Here is a 16,272-nt window from a genome sequence, read left to right on the forward strand (position 1 = left end):
CAGCCTTCATTTGGGTTTCGATAATTTCTCTCGGTTACATTGCCCTTGCTAAATCCCTTTCAGGCCTCTCACACCCTCCTTGCCACTAATTTTGGATCACTTGTTGCTCCCCTGTCCTTGGGTTGGTCAACACCACCTTCATACCCCCGCATCCCCATCTCCCATGTCCCCCTGGAAACATCGGTCCTGTTGTTTTCTCCTCCAGACTGTTCATCCAGCCTATTTTATCTAGATACCAAAAATTAAGGCATCGCAAGACAAAATGACAAAAAAAAGAGTACAACAATGACAACAAAAAAGAAAACCAACGACCAATAAAGGAATAAATTATTTTTTTTAAAAAGGGAAAAGAAAAAATCTTAAATTAAAGAAAAACCTGTAAATAAATCAAGGTTAATTTTTGACTTCTAGGTGTGCCCTCCAGTCAAGTCCGATGGGGTGCCATGCTCTGACCCCAGAGTCTATCCTTTGCCCTTCCTTGGGAGCTCCCTGCTCTGCTGCCACTGTTGCTCTGCCACACGCCTCTAGCGTTTTGTCTTGGTGTCACGGGGTGCTCTTGTTTTTTTTAATGGGATTATTACCTACACAAATATCAAACCAATTGTTTTTTGAAGTAGTAAATAAGACTCAAAAGATCCCATGCAAAAATAATTAGATTTTCATCATATCCTTCTCTATCTTTTAAATTGTTTTGTTGAAATAAGAGAAGAAATCTGAGTCCCTATTAAATTGCATACTATATAGGGTAAAAAGATGCTGGATGATATATTGTTCATATGTAAATATATTCAAATATATAATATATATATATACACTTGTATGTATATATTACAGAAAATAGCATTGATATCATATAGAAGTAAAATTTTGCTGAAGATCTTCAAATGATAATAGCAACAGTATATGGACAGGAAACACCAGATGTTCAGGCCACGTTCCGAAGAGGACATGGAAAAAGGATATCATTGCTGATGTCTGATGGATTTTGGCTAGAGTCAGAAAATGGTTTATTTGTGTTTCACTGAATATGCCAAGGTATTTAAATGTGTGGATAACAGCGATCTATGCACAGTCCTGATAAGAGTGAGATTCCAGAACACTTTATAATGTTTGCACATGGACCCAAGAAGCAGTTGTGGGTGCAGAACAGGTGAACACTACACAGTTTAATATCAGGAAAGGTGTGTATAAGGGTTGTATCTTCTCACCAAATTTCAGTCTGTAGGCTCAACAAGTAATCAGAGACGCTTGATTATATAAAGAAGAATGTGGCATAAGGATTAGAGGAAGGATTATCAACAAGCTGTGATATGCAGATGACATGACCTTGCTTGCTAAAGGTCAGGAAGGCTCGAAGTACTTGCTGATCATAATCAAGGATTAGAGCCTTCAGTATGAATTACTACCCAGTATAAAAATTTTATTAAAAATCCTCACAACTGGACCAACAGATAACACAGTGATAAGTGGAGGTAAGCTTGAGTTGCCAAGGGTTCCACAGCCAATGCTCATGGGTGCGGCTGTCCAATGTATAGGGCATGGAGCAAATCTGCGGCACAAGACGTCTTTCAAGGATTGAAAGCCAGGATGTTGCTTTGAGGACTGAGAACACCTGACAGAAACCATGGTATTTCCAATCCCCTCATATGCACATGGAAGTTGGACAATAAAAAAGGAAAGTTGAAGAAGATTTGATGCATTTTAACTATGATGGTCATGAAGAGTATTAAACGTAGCCTGGTCTGTCAAAAAGAGCCTGCAGAGCTGTCTTGGAAAAACACGCATCAAGATTGCTCCGTAGAGACAATAATGATGGAACTTGGACTTGTTATCAGGGAAGACCAGTCCCTGTAGAGAGACATCAGGCTTGATACAGTGGATGAGTCCTGAAAAAGATGAAGGCTCTTTAAAAGATGTGTTATGGTAATGGTGGAACTAGGGACTCAGACATAAGGCCAATTGTGAAGGTGGCGTGGGACCAAGTGGTGTCTTGTTCCGGTGTACATAGTGTTGCTATGAGCCGGCACTTGATGGCTGAGCACGTAACAACAACGGTGATGTAGCCTTTAGGGAAAGTTTCCCTTTCTTTTAAATATACTTAATATCACCCCTCTACCGTTGCCGTTACGTGAGCTTAATACTAGAATAGTTATAAATTATAATGAACTGCATATGAGCAAAGAACTGCATGATTTAGTACTCAGCTTTTATACATTTTCCCTTAAATCTTTCTTTAATTGACTTCCATAGGCAGAACACATATCCTAGTAAGAGATTAATAGTCTCTCTCTATGCTGAAAAGATAAATGTATGCTGGACCATATCAATTATACCAAGTGGTAATTATACAAGATAAATGCATGCAGCAAAGAGTTTTCAAGAAGTGAGGTTCTTATGCATTGCTTTCTTTCCCACATTTATTAGTTTATTAAATAACATTGTGTCACAGTCACATCCCTTTTACAGCCTAAAGGAGAGTGCAGGGTTTTAGCAATTAGTTATAAATTGATTCTCTTTCCAAATTGTAGCTGTTGGCATAATTATGCAAAACTAGCCGTAAAACGAAGCAGCTACTCAAAAATAAATGAAAAAGTATGACTCTCTTCAACAGAGAGCAAGTTAGTGATCACTATGAACCTACACTGAAAACAGTGGCATCTGACTTCACCTGAAGCAGGGCCATGTGCCTATGGTAAGTCCTCTAGTCTAGAATATCAACATTGCTTTGAATTTTTTCTATTGGGAGGGATTTCCAAAAATGACTTACTAGAATGTATTCAACAAAACAGTCATATTTCTTTGTAGGTGAAAACCATGAACAGATGAGTGCTTACTTCTCATCAGCATAAATAACAAAATACAAGTCTAGACCAATCATTCAAGGAATTTCAATCAAAGACCTCAGTAAAATTTACTCATAAACATCCGAGCAGAGCTCAGTGGATACATATTTCATTATTAACTTTCTCAACTCTGTGTCTGTGCTCTACCTGCTTGAAACAGTTTTGACTGCTCAATCACCTCTGCATAAACGTATTGTTCATCAGTGTATATCATAGTTTCATTTGACTCCTGAAGAAATTGTAAAAGAGGGGCAGCATTTTTATTAGAGGATATTTTTGAGTGTGTGTCTTCTTTTAACATATGATATTGCAAACTACCAAAATGTATACATCATGAAAAGTACATACAAAGAAAACCACTGGAATAATAAGAAAATGAGCAGCAGATATTAAGGGCTCAAGTAGAAGGCAAATGCTTTGAGAATGATGATGGCAACAAATGTACATATGTTCTTGACACAATGGATGTATGTGTGGATTGTGATAAGAATTGTATGAGCCCCCAATAAAATGATTAAAGAAAAAAAGAAAAGAAGAACTAAGAATTTATTTTATATACTGAATTATGACGGGTATTTTTAATTGACCAATATATACATTAGGTAAATTTTCTTCTCTGAAAATGAATTTAAGGCGGTATTGATAAAGGATAATTAACGCATGCTTGGGAGATTTGCCTCCTGGAATCAAAGGCAAATATCGTCAACCAAATGAGACAGTGTTCTTCTTCAATAAAAGAACTGATAATGACAAGAACTTTGTGATCTCTCATCTATAACATATCCTTTCTGATTATGCCAATACCAAACTATTATCACAAATCAAACATTTGCTTCTCATTGCTTGCATGATTAAATATAAACCCTTTAGCTTAGTTCAATGTCCCTGTCCTTCTAAGCACGCATTTACTTATTGTTAGATGTCTTGAATCTGTTCCCAAACATGGTGAACACAGCTTTGTACAATAGGATGAAACTCTGCCTAGTCCTCGGTTATTCTCACAATTGTTCTTAGGTTAGAGCCCATTGTTAGAGCCATGGTATCAATCCATCTCTTTTCCACTGTCTTTACATTACCAGCATTATATCCTTTACAGGGCCTGTCCTCTCCAGACAACATGTCCAAAGTGCACCAGATCATATTGTACTATCCATGCCTCTAAGGAGCTTTCCAACTATACTTCTTCCAAGACAGATCTAGAAAAACAGTCCATGGTACTCTCAATATTCTTTGCCAGCATTTTAATGTAAACACATCTGCTTTTCTCTGTCCTTCCTACTCAATGGCCTGCTTTCACATAAATATGAGGCCATTGAAAACACGATGGCTTGTGTCAGGTACACCTTAGTCCTCAAAGTAGCATCCTTGCTCTTCATAATTCAGAGACCCTATGTAGCAGATTTACCCCATGTTATGCATCTTTTGATTGCTTGACTATTGCTTCCATGAGCATTGATAATGGATCCAAACAAGGGGAAATCCTTTGTAAAATTGTTCTCCATTCATCATGATATACCTCTTAATCCAGTAGTGAGGATTATGCTTTATTTACATTGAGCTATAATCCATAGTGAAAGCTGTAATCTTTGCTCTTCACCAGCAAGGGTTTCCTGTCCTCCTCACTTTCAGAAAGCAAGGTGGTGCCATCTGAATCTCAAAGACTGGTGGAAAGCCTTCCTGTAACTCTGATGCTCCATTCCTCTTCACAGAATCCAGCTTCTCTGTTGATTTGCTCGTTAGGCAGATTGAACACGTATGGTGACAGCATACAACCCTCACACTCACATTTGCTGACGTAAAACTATGCTGAATTGATCCAGGGCCAGGTTCCACATGAGCACAATAAAGTGTTTTTAGAATTCACATATTTGTTATCTCAAGGTGATCCCTAATTTCTTCTGATCCACACAGTCAAATGCCTTTGGAAAATCAAGGAAACGCAAGTAAACACCTTCGTGGTATACTTTGCTTTCAGTCAAGATCCATCTGATCTTAACAATGACATCCCTTGTTCTCGTCTGGTTCATGTACAACAATGTCTTGTGCAACAGAATTACCTAATGCAGCACTCTTGATTGCTTCTTCCGTGAGCACTGATTGTGGAGCTAAGCAATCAAAATATTTGACAACATCAACCTTTTCTCGTTTATCGTGATATTACCTATTGGTCAGTTGTGAGGATTTTGGTTTTCCTTACATTGAGTTGCAATCCTTACTGAAGGCTATAAATGTTTATCTTCATCAACAATGATTCAAGTCCTCCTTACTTGCAGCAAACAAGGTTGTGTCATCTGCATACCTCAGGTTGTTAGTAACTCTTCCTCCAGGTCTGATGCTTCATTCTTCTTCATGTAAGTCAGCTTCTCTGAGGATTTGTTCAGCACACACATTGAACACACATGACGAGAGGATACAACACTGACATACATATTTCCTGATTCTAAATCATGCAGTATCCCTTGCTCTGTTCTCACAACTGTCTCTTGTTCTGTGTACAAATTCTTCAAGAGCACAATGAAGTGTTCTGAAATTTCCATTCTTCTCAAAGTTACCCATAGTTTGTTATGATCACACAATCAAATTCTTTGGCATAGCCAATAAAACACAAGTAAACAACTTTGTGGTATTCTCTGCTTTTATCCAAGATCCATCTGATATCAGCAGTGATATCCCTTATCCCATGTCCTCTTCTGAAACTGGTCTGAACGACTAGGAGTTCCCTTTCAATGTACTGCTTCAAATGTTGTTCAATAATCTTCAGCAAAACTTTACTTCCATGTGATATCAATGCTTGTGTTAGTCTGTGTTGACTAGAGAAGCAAATTCATAAACACTCATACATGTATTAGAATGGGATTTATATCAAGTGTAATTTTATATTAAGAAAACATTCCAGCCCAGTCCAGAGCAAGTCCATAAGTCCAATATTACTCCACATATCAATACTAGCCCATAAATTCCTTTTTAGATGCAAGCAGCCATGCAATGACACCGAATGCAGGAAGACCACAGGCCAGTGAGTGGAAAGTCTTGTGAATCCAGTGGTGGTGGAAGCATCTCAGCACTGGCGTGGGTCTCCCCATGGCTCCTTGAGGTTCAGAGCTCTGGCTCCATCAGCATAGCTCCATGTGGCCTGTCAATAGGAATGCCTCATAAGGAGTGAGTGTATCTGGTCTCTAGGAGCTATTTAACTCCATTGTGCCTCCAAATGAGCTCATTAAGCTGTGACCTGATTGACAGACTAGACTCCACCCCTTCTCAAATTGGCAGGAGATTATGTAACTTCCACAATGCTATTTTTTTTTTACAATATGCAACTTCTTTTAGGTTGCAAGTATAGATATCTTTCCATTAACTGGCCAAGTAGCTCTCTTCAGAGTGTCCTGGTATTGAGGAGTGTTTTCAGTGCTTCATCAGCTTGTTGAAGCATTTCAATTGGCATTCCATCAGTCCTACTGAATTTTTTGGGGGGGGATAATCCTTTCATTGGTACTTCAATTTCTTCCTTCTGGATCATTGGATCTTGCTTATATACTACTTCCTGAAGTGGTGGAATGTCAACTACTTCTTTTTGGAGCGATGACTACTGCATTCTTCTCATGTTCTATTCATGCTTCCCGCATCATTCAATACTTTACCCAAACAATCTTATCAGATTGCAATTTACGCTTTCAGTTTTTTCTTGAGTTCTTAATTTCAGTTATGCTGAGTGTGTTCTCCCTTTTGGTTCTCTAATTCTAGGTTTGAGCACATTTCACTATAATATTTTAGTTAGTCTTCTCAAGCTGCCCTTTGGAAAATTTCTCTTCACTTTTTTGACTTCATCGTTTCTTCCATTTGCTTTAGGTACTCTATGATTAAGATCCATTTCCAGAGGCTGTTTTTTTTTCCTTCTTTCTTTTCTGACATGCACTTTGATCCTTCTTTCCTGTCTTTTGAATGACAGTTTCTTTCTTCATGATTGACGGTCTTAATGGCATCGCACAGTCCTTCAGGTCCTCTATAATTAGTGTTCAATATTTTAAAGGTGTTCTATGATTTCTCAAACTCCTTGTGGGATAGACTCAAAGCTTTATTTTGGCTCTTGTGATCTTGAAAAAACGTTCTCCAACTCTATCATGAAATTACATATTGAGCAATTGATGATTTGCCCCACAATCAGCATCTGCACTGGTTTTAACTGCTGATTTTAGTTCTCCATTGTATACTCTCATAAATGTAATCAATTCAATTTCTGTGTATTCTATCTGTCAACCTCCATGTGTATAGACATAGATTGTGTTGTTGAAAAAAGGCATTTATTCAGGGTGCTGTATAGCAGCGATGAAAGATACAACTTTCCTCTACTTCCTAAAAGCTTCCACCCCCTTCCACGCCCCCCCCCCCACTATCATGATCCCAATTCTACCTTACAAATCTGACTAGACCAGAGAATGTACACTGGCACAAATAGGAACTGGAAACACAGGGAATCCAGGACGGATGATTCCTTCAGGATTAGTGGTGAGAGTGGCGATACCAGGAGGGTGGGGTAGAAAGGGGGAAACAAGTACAGGGATCTACATATAACCTCCTCTCTGGGGGGCAGACAACAGAAAAGCGGGTAACAGGAGACATCGGACAGTGTAAGATATGAAAAAATAATGATAACTTATAAATTATCAAGGACTCATGAGGGAGGGAGGAGTGGGGAGTGAGGGGGAAAATGAGGAGCTGATGCCAGGGACTTAGGTGGAGAGCAAATGTTTTGAGAACAAGGAGGGTAACAAATGTAGAAATGTGCTTTATGCAATTGATGTATGAATGCATTGTGATAAGAGTTGTATGAGACCCCAATAAAATTATTTAAATAAATAAATAGATAATTAAAAGGGTATTTATTATAAATAGTTGATTTTGCAAAATTCTATCATGTTCAACTTCATTTCTAGCACCAAGACCAACATGTCTAACTGTTGTTCCTACCTCTTTTTTCCCAAACTTTTGTGTTGCAATAGTCCATAATTATAAATGCATCGTGATTGCATGTTTGATCATTTTCAGACTGAAGTCATTGGTATACTTCTGCCAGTTTTTCACTACTTTCTTTGTGGTTGGACATTAATTTGGAAAAAAATGTGTCAATTGGATTTTCTCAAAGATGGATAGATCTGATCTAATCCTATCAGAGACAGCACTGTACTTCATGATAGATTTTGTAGTGCCTTTTTTACAACGAATGCCATGCCATTCCTCTTCCTGTGTTATTCCTGTCATAGTAAATCATATGAGTTCTGACTCCAAATGGCCAATATCATTCCACTGAAGCTCACTAATGCCTCAGTTATTGATCTTCATGCATTCCATTTCATTTTTGATGACTCTCCATTTTCCTAGGTTCCTGCTTTGCACAATTCAAGTTGCAATCATTAGTATATTTTTATAGCTGTTACTCCTCACCTTGAATGACAATATCCCATCAGAAAATGAAAATCCCTAGGCTGCACTCCCACATTCATCACTGGACACCTCACCAAAGTCAACTCCACCCCAAGAAATCAACTTCTCTTCAGTCACATTTGAGCACCTTTGGACCTGAGAGGCCCCTCCTACATCTCTCTCAAACAGGGTTCCATCGAATTCCATTTGAGTAGTGTTTTCTAAAAGGAGAACTGAGACCCAGTAACAGGCTCACACACACCAACGTAAAACAGCATGCAAGGGTTCTTCTCAAGCTAAGAAACTCCCCAAGACACAAAAGCTGATAAGAGAAAGAAAATTATTTCACTAGAGCCCACAGAATGAGAATATAATCTCACTAATGTCCTCATCTTGTACTTCTAACCTTCAAAGCTGTGAGAAAAATATTTTATTGTTAAAATAATCATCTTTGTGCTATGTTTTTGTTATGGCCATCCCAGGAATCTAGGACATTAAAATAACAATCATTTTAACCATGCAGTTTGAAAACTCTGAAGACCTGTCTCTTTGCACATTCATCACCTATAGTATTACAATGCCTTCTAACTATATTGTCAATTAGAAGTATGTCTTTTAAATCTGCTCAGGCTATGAGCTGCATGGTTCCAGGTGGTACTTTTCAGAGCATTGTAGAAAACCACCTTTACAACTGTATTTTACCAACTGTATGTGTTGACCTTGAGATAAACGATTAAGTAGACTTTGTGCAAATAGTGATCAAGTTTGAAGATGAAAAATGAAAGAAATATCATTTATTTGTTCACTTGATTGTTCTTAAATCTGGTGTGCTTTCATTTAAGTTAAGTTGCTCGACGTAAATGAAGACACTATCCTCATTCAATATTTAGAATTTATAGGTGACATAACTTGGAGAATTAATGATGCACTACAAAAATTCTGCCATTACTTAGCAAACAGCTATATCATAAGACACTTAGTAATATGACAGATATCTCGTGAGGCAGCACTGCTATTAGCTAGCATAGTGATAGACATTGCCATTAATGTCTTCTGAGACCCATTTGGAATGATTATGTACTTGTTGATGACATGACTTTGATAGTACAATGGCAAGAAATGCTACATTTTATTTTCTTCAAATAATATCCTGATGGTCTCCCACTATGGGTCAATGATAGACCAATGTTTTGATTGTTGGGAGGCAGAAGTTAAGAGAAAGGCCGTCACCTAACTGTCAGTCTTTGAATTTCCACTTGAGTAGTCAAATGCTCAAGTGCTATGTGTCAAGGAACGGGCTATAGAAGCATCGGTACAATTTAAATTATTTTTTGATATTAAAGAAGGATAGAAAATTATTTGTGACCTTAACATTAATTTTACTTGTTTAAAACAAATTTAATTTTTATTTCGAAATAAATAAATTTTATCATGTTTGTGTTAATATATAGAAATATGAACATTACTAATTTGCAAATGATATTTAACTCTTGATATGTAAAATATTACTTTTCTCATAAATGAGTGAGATTCTCATTCTGCCATTTATTGTGACACTGGAAAGAGATTTACTATACTTTAAAATATTTCTATAAAAGTAAACAAAGTGAACACTTTTACTTGCATTGCTTTCTTGCCATATTTAACCTTTGATGGGACTTGTAGTTTCATAATTGCACGTGATTTAATTGAGCACTTTAGAATAAAGTACATATTCAAATAAGTGTTGTGAACATTTAACAATGATTTGTGAAGAGACAAAGATACTGATAACGATGCTGTTGCCCTTTAGCTCTCTATTACAAGTGTAGTATACACTAAGGGTTTAATGTCAGTGTTAGTCTGGATAGAGTAGAGAAAACAATCCCTAGACATTCATATGTATATAGGAAAGAGCTTAATATACAAGAAAAATTGAATATTAAGAAAACATCCCAGTTCAGTCCAAATCAAGTCCATAAGTCTAATATTAGACCATATGTCTGATAACAATCTATAAAGTCCTCTTCAGATTCATGGAAGAACACATGCAATGGCACTGAATGCAGGAAGATCACAGGCCAATAGGTGGGAAGTCCCGTGGATCCAGTGGCATTGTAAGCATCTCAGTACTGACAAGAGTCTTCAAGTGGCTTCCTCAACTCCAGAGGTCTGGCTCCTGAAAGAGAGAGAGAGAGACAGAGAGAGAGAAAGAAATAGAGAGAGAGACAGAGTGAGAGAGAGAGAGAGAGAGAGGAGACTCCCACCTCCAAAGAGGAATGTAGGAGTTCCCAGAATCCTCAGGAGAAGGCCATGCCTACACAGAGGCCTCAGTGGCTGTGATCTGATTGACAAACTAGACTCCTCCCATTTACTCTGAATCCTCAAATTGACACCAGATTATGTAATTACCATAGTGTCTATCTCTTTTAGAGAAGAATCTGAGCAGAAATCCCATTTAAAATGTGAACAGGGCCATAGAAAGCGATTTTCAAATGGTGATGTTGAAAAATAAACTGTTAGTTATTCTCTGGCAGTGCTTTTCAATGAAATTTTTATTATATCTATTATACAGGCTACCTAAACCTGGTTTTTATTTTTAAGTAACAGTAATTCATTTCGTGAAAGCCGTAAACTTGGAAAAGTCACTGAAAGATTAGTTTTTGTGTTACTATAAATAGCCTTTTTTATTACATATTAAAATAAATCATTTTGATCAGAAATCAGTCAAAGGGGTTAACATTTTGACGGAAAGTCAGTCAAAGGAGTTGATAATGTTGATGTCTATAAAAATGCATTAGCTCTGTTCTAGAGCTTTATTTCTAGTCTGTTTAAGATAATTGGATATACCATTTAACTCTGCATCAAACAAAAGCTAAATTGCCTAGAGCAGAATTAGGAAAGTTGCCAATCAAATCAAGCTTAATAATTGTTTAGTTTTTTTTGAACATTTTTTAATTGCAGGCTGTATGAATATTTACAGAGCACATCAGTTTTCCATTCAATATTTATACATACTTGCTTCATGAAATAATTGAAATCCCTTCAATATAATATCCATCATCCTATTTCCACCCTGTATTCCTTTTCCCCATTAGTCCTATTGGCTGCCATATCCTGTCCCCCGAGATTTGTTTTGGGGCAAGTGATTGCATTGGTATCTCATTTGTTTGGTTGTATTGAAGAATACAGTCCTTACTTGTGTTATTATTTACTTATAGCCTTCTTACAATTTATCTAAAAATTGGTTCTACCAGCTGAGTTCAATCCAAAACATAAAGGCTGTTTAATGATCATAGTTATGAGTGTTACAACAGTAGCACTGACAAAGCTCATCATTTATGATTTTGAATACATGTATATTCCCCGCTATTTCCAGGACCTTCTATTCTGATCCTGTTCAGAGCTCTTGGTAGTAGTTGCATGGCAAGACCTCATCTCGTTCTTCTGATCTCAGGGTAGGGGTTTGGGGATTTTGTGATCTGTTAGTCCTTTTAATTTTTTCCTTAATTTTTAAAAATGTCTACTTATCTTTATGTCAGTTGATAAGAGACCAATAATTATATTTTAGATGGATATGTGTGAGCTTTGAAAAGCTTAGTAAAAGTCCTGCTTGCTTCTCAGGAGAATTTTGTCTGCATTTTTTTCCAAGACAGATTCATGTGTTTTTTTGGCAGTACATGGCGTTTTCAATATTATTCCCCAGCACCATAATTCAAATGCATTGATTCTTCTCCATCTCCTTTATCCAATGTCTAACTATAAAGTCATTCAGAGCAGCATGGATTGGGTAAGGCACCCCTTCGTGCTCAAAGTGACAATCTTGCTCTTCAATATTTTAAAGAGACCTTATGCAACAGATTTGGCAATGCAGTAGGTTTATTTTCAACTGCTGCTTCCATAAGTATTGTTTTTGAATTCAAACAAAATGAAATCTTTGGCAACTTCAATCATTTTACTATAGTTCACTGGACCAGTTACGTGGATTTTTGTTTACTTTTAGTTGTAATCCATTCTGTGGACTGTATCCCTGGACCTTCATCATAAACTGCTCCAAACCGACCTGTTTGGCAGCTAGCAAGGTTTTGTCATCTGCATACTGCAGCCTATTAATAAGCCCGCCTCCATCTTGATCTGTGTTAGAGTTGTTGCCTTTCTCCAAATTTGTATAATCTGCAGGATGAGCAAATAATCAGAGATACTAGACTACACGAAAAGAGCGCGGCATCAGGATCGAAGGAAGGCTGCTGGAATCATGACTACGCAGGTGGCACATGAACATCCATGATAGCAGATAGCCCAGCCTTGTTGCTGAAAGTGAGGGGGACTTAAAACGGAAGAAAATCAAGGACTGCAGCCTCAATGTGTATTGTAACGCCATATAAAGTGAAATAAATCCTCACAACTGTGCCTACAGGTAACATCATGGTAAATGAAGAACAGTTTGAAGTGGTCAAGGATTTCATCTTGCTTGGCTCCGCAATCAGTGCACATGGAAGCAGCAGTCGAGAGATCAAATGGCACATTGGGTTCATCTGGTGCACAAGCCGTCTTCTAAGCGTTGGGGAGAAAAAGGCTGTTACTTTTTGAACTAACATTTGTCTGACTCAAGACATCGTATTCTCAATCACCTCACAAGCATAAGAAAGTTGCACATTGAATAAAGATTACAAAAGACTATGAATCCTGAGCAACTCAATGGCAGGTTAAAACAACAATTTGGTCTCACATATTTTGAGCATGTTATTACAAGGACCAGTCCTTAGAGAAGGACATAATAATTGATAAAGTATTCAGTTAATGAAAAAGAGGAAAACCCTGAGCAAGATGGTTTGACACCGTGGCTAAAACAATGTACTTAAACACAGAAGTGGTTGGAAAGATGTGACAGGACTAGGCTTTCTTTTATTCTGTTGTACATAGTATTTTGTTTTGGAAAAATCTCAATGGTACCAACCGATGACAACCAAACACTGACTAGTGATCACAAGGATCATTTGTTCTTCATTTGGTTGTTGGCTATCTGCATGTACTTGGCCAAGCATCTGTTCATGTCAATTGCATATTTTAAAGATTGTGTTTCTTTTAGTTTCTGTTGAGGTGCTAAAGATTTTAATAATTCTTTGAGAATATTGCTTTATCAGATGTGAAATTCCCCTAATGTTTTTCTTCTGTGGGATTCTCTTTTAAACATTTCAATGAATGTAGCTATTTAAGAGATTCATATCACTTAGAAATCTCTGACTGTGGATTTTAAATTGTCTGATGGTATTTGTACCATAAATTGGATTTTTTTCAAATATATAGATTGATTATTTGATCTTGATGGTTTGTCTTTAGTCTCTGATACATTTCAGTTCCTGATATGTTTCAGTTTTTTCATGATATCAGCTATGGACTTTGTTTAAATCTTCTGAACAAAGACTAGATTTCTCAGCATCATTGGTTACAGAAAATATCTGTCTATCTAATAAATATAAATCTTTTGTCAACGATCTAGCTTCCATAGATGGATAGATTTGCTTCTCTATTCTTAATTCTATTCCATTGAATCATATGTCTTTTCTTTAACCAGTACCAGGGTGCCTTGATGAACATGAATATGTAATAGACTTTGAAATCTTGAACTGTGGGACTTCTTTGTTCTTCTTCATCTTCTTCCCTTTGCATTTGCTTATTTAAGAATTTTTAATGTGTTGGATCATATGACCTGGAAAAGAGATAGTTCTACCCTCCCATATTATATATCATTTCTCTTTCTTGCCTTCTTACTCTAAGCACTTTGCTTGAATATTGAATATGAATATTGTTTTCTGGTTCTTATACAAAAGGGCATTGTGTTCAGTGTCTCTCTACTAAGAATGATTGTGGCCATTAGTTTGGTACCCATGCCTTCTTTTACTTTTCATTTGAAATTCGAGTTCCAAGACCATAATTTGTATTTGTTTAGTTTGGGTACTTACGTCTTTATTGTAGAGGGAAAGTATGCAGCATCTTGTTAGATTTTCATCATAACTCCACTACCCTAAAAGTTTTTCTCAAACAAAAACAACAAAAAACATTGAGATAAAGTATTTTTTACCTACACAGATCCTATGTTAAGTGATAAAACACTACATTGGCACAATTTAAATGTATTTTTTAAAGTCAATCGCTCTTAGTTTTATCTCTATAAAATCAGTATGAGGTTGGCATCTTCTCATCTCCACCGCCTCCGCAGTGGGAAGAAAGTTGAAACTCACTGACCAAAGTCCAATTCCTATGATGCAGATGGCAATTCAGACATGCTCAGAAGATACTGCTTTGATCTGAATAGCCTCTTTCTAGTCATATTCACAGGCACACGTGTTTCTGGTCTTAAGCTACTTAGCCACGTGGTTCCTTGGCCTCTTCTGTGCTTGGACAATGTTGAAAACTCTTTTAATGTTGTCAATCAATGTCAAAGACATGCTACTCCACAATAAAACTCAGTTGAAGGTGACTAGCTATAACTCTGAGTTAGCAAACCTAGCTCCCCTATTAGTGCCTACTGCAGGAGACCTTGTGATGTGGTTATGCATTGGACTGCCATCCACATAATATAGCTGGTCCTTCAAAACTTGTAGCAGCTCCTCTGGAGAAGACTGGACTTTCTTCTCTCATAAAGAGTTACGGTCTCAGAAACCCACAGGGTGCTGCTATGAGTCAGCTTTTACTTGAAGGCGGTGAGAGGAGAAACTATATTTCATAGTTAAGCCTCTTGCCCAGAGCACTCAGCTTTCCTGGCTGTGCACACAGGGAAACCCACATTCCATTGCAGGCCCTCGCTCTTGGTGCTGCTGTGACCACTTCCGGTGTCTCACTGCTCTTGACTCCTGTCAAGGAAGTTCACTGCAAAAGGATCTTGAGCTTTAAAGGACATACTCTGCTCCCACTTTTTATGTCTTGAGGTTACTGAAAGCCCCCACTCTTGCTTCTGAGATCTCACATTGTGTCTGGGGTAGGATTTCAAAATGAAGAAATCTCCATTTCAGACTTTAGAAATGCAAATAACCTCGGTAATAATCACTTACAAGTGAATCCTGCAATCCTATCAGCATCTTTCCCCACCCTCTCTTGTGAGGAAAAAATACAAATTCCTCCCTGGGAGGAACAAAGAGTAGTAGTTGTTGATATGGAAATTATGTTTTAACAATGAGATTCACACCCACTTTGAAGAGTTTTTGAGAGAATCACATGGAATAATCGCTATAAAGTACTTTGTATTTCACTTAAGTATTCACTATTTTTATAATCAACCATTCTAGCCCCCAAATATCACTTTTTATTTTATAGAAGTAACCATACAATTGAATTTATAGTAAAAATATATCATTTAAGAAAGTAAAATTCTACATAGGAGTGTATAAAATAGAATATTAACTTTCTATGTAATTGAAGGTTGTAGAGGCTTATCAGATTTCTCCCTCATTCATATGCTGTGATGATAGTCATGGATTCACTTTGCTATTTTTCCTGAAAGAATCTAGTTTTCTAGTACTTAAAGGAACATCCTTTCAGACCATGAAAAATTGTTGATTTGTCTCTTATGGCCTCAATGATGTGGTTCAGTACTATAATAAAAAAAGTGATATAAATTATAAATGGTTCAGTCACTTTACAGTGAATCTATAGTTTTATAAATTCCTTGCAAAAACTCTTAAATTAAAGTGTTAGAGAAATCATAAAGGACAAATCATTACCACTACCAGAAATAGAGCACAGTGCAATTGTTATCTGCTTTGGATCCCAGTTGCCATCAATTTATAATTATATTCAAGGTCTCTTAAAGCTGATAAAGCATGTATTACTAATAAAAGAGAATTTATAGAGAGGACGAACTCAAACAAAGGACAGTGGGGTAAAGGAAGATCCTAGAGGAGATGGATGAATCACGGGCTGCAGCAATGTGCTCACACCTGACAAGAACTGTGAGGATGGAACAAGAGCAGGCAGTGTTTCCCTCTGTTGCACATAGAGTCGTTGGGAGTCAGACCAACGGGACAGCACCTAA

The sequence above is a fragment of the Tenrec ecaudatus genome, chromosome 2, assembly GCF_050624435.1.
Source record: "Tenrec ecaudatus isolate mTenEca1 chromosome 2, mTenEca1.hap1, whole genome shotgun sequence".
Taxonomy (NCBI): Eukaryota; Metazoa; Chordata; class Mammalia; order Afrosoricida; family Tenrecidae; genus Tenrec; species Tenrec ecaudatus.